Source organism: Triticum dicoccoides, chromosome 7B, assembly GCF_002162155.2.
Source record: "Triticum dicoccoides isolate Atlit2015 ecotype Zavitan chromosome 7B, WEW_v2.0, whole genome shotgun sequence".
Taxonomy (NCBI): Eukaryota; Viridiplantae; Streptophyta; class Magnoliopsida; order Poales; family Poaceae; genus Triticum; species Triticum dicoccoides.
In genome coordinates this window covers 651,608,929-651,609,803 of record NC_041393.1, presented here as the reverse complement: position 1 = coordinate 651,609,803, position 875 = coordinate 651,608,929, and positions in this window count along the sequence as shown.

Here is an 875-nt window from a genome sequence, read left to right as displayed (position 1 = left end):
GCCGGAGAGGAGGAGGGGAGTATGGTGGAGGAGAGGAGGGGATATGGAGTGAAGGAGAGGAGGAGATGGAGTGGAGGAGAAAAATGAAGAGGTAAGGAGGAGAGGACCCCGCCCAGCCATATATACGGCATAGTAATGGCGCACCGTGTCAATTTTTTTTCGCTAACAACTAGACTACATATCACATGGGAATCTTATTTTCTTTAATTGTTTTGACATTTCTATCATTTTCTTTTATTTTTTTCTGAAACTAAGAAGGCGGTCCACGGGGCGGGGAGGGGGGGGCATTTGGTGTAAATGTTAGTAGTGGCGCAGTAGTGGATAGTACGGCATTACTAGTTTGAACTAGTAATGGCGCACTATCCACTGGTGCGTCATTACTAATTTTGAAAAAAAAAGAAAAAAAATTGTTAGTAGTGGCGCACAGAGTGTGTGGTGCACCATTACTAGTTAAAACTAGTAATGGCGCACTATGCCCTGGTGCGTCATTACTAGTTTTGGAAAAAAAATGTTAGTAGTGGCGCACCGTGGGTGTGGTGTGCCATTAGTGATATGGACACTAATGGCGTACCTACACACATAAGTAGAAAATGGGTAATGGTCCAAGCCAGGTCAACCCATTAGTCCCGGTTCAATCCAGAACCAGGACCCATGGGGGCATTGGACCCGGTTCGTGATCCCCGGGGGCCGGCCAGGCCACGTGGGCCATTGGTCCCGGTTCGTCTGGACCTTTTGGTCCCGGTTGGTGGGACGAACCATGACCAATGGGCCTCACTCCTGGCCCACCACCATTGGTCCCGGTTGGTGGCTTGAACCGGGACCAAAGGCTGCCCTTTAGTCCCGGTTCGTGCCACGAACTGGGACCAATTAATTGC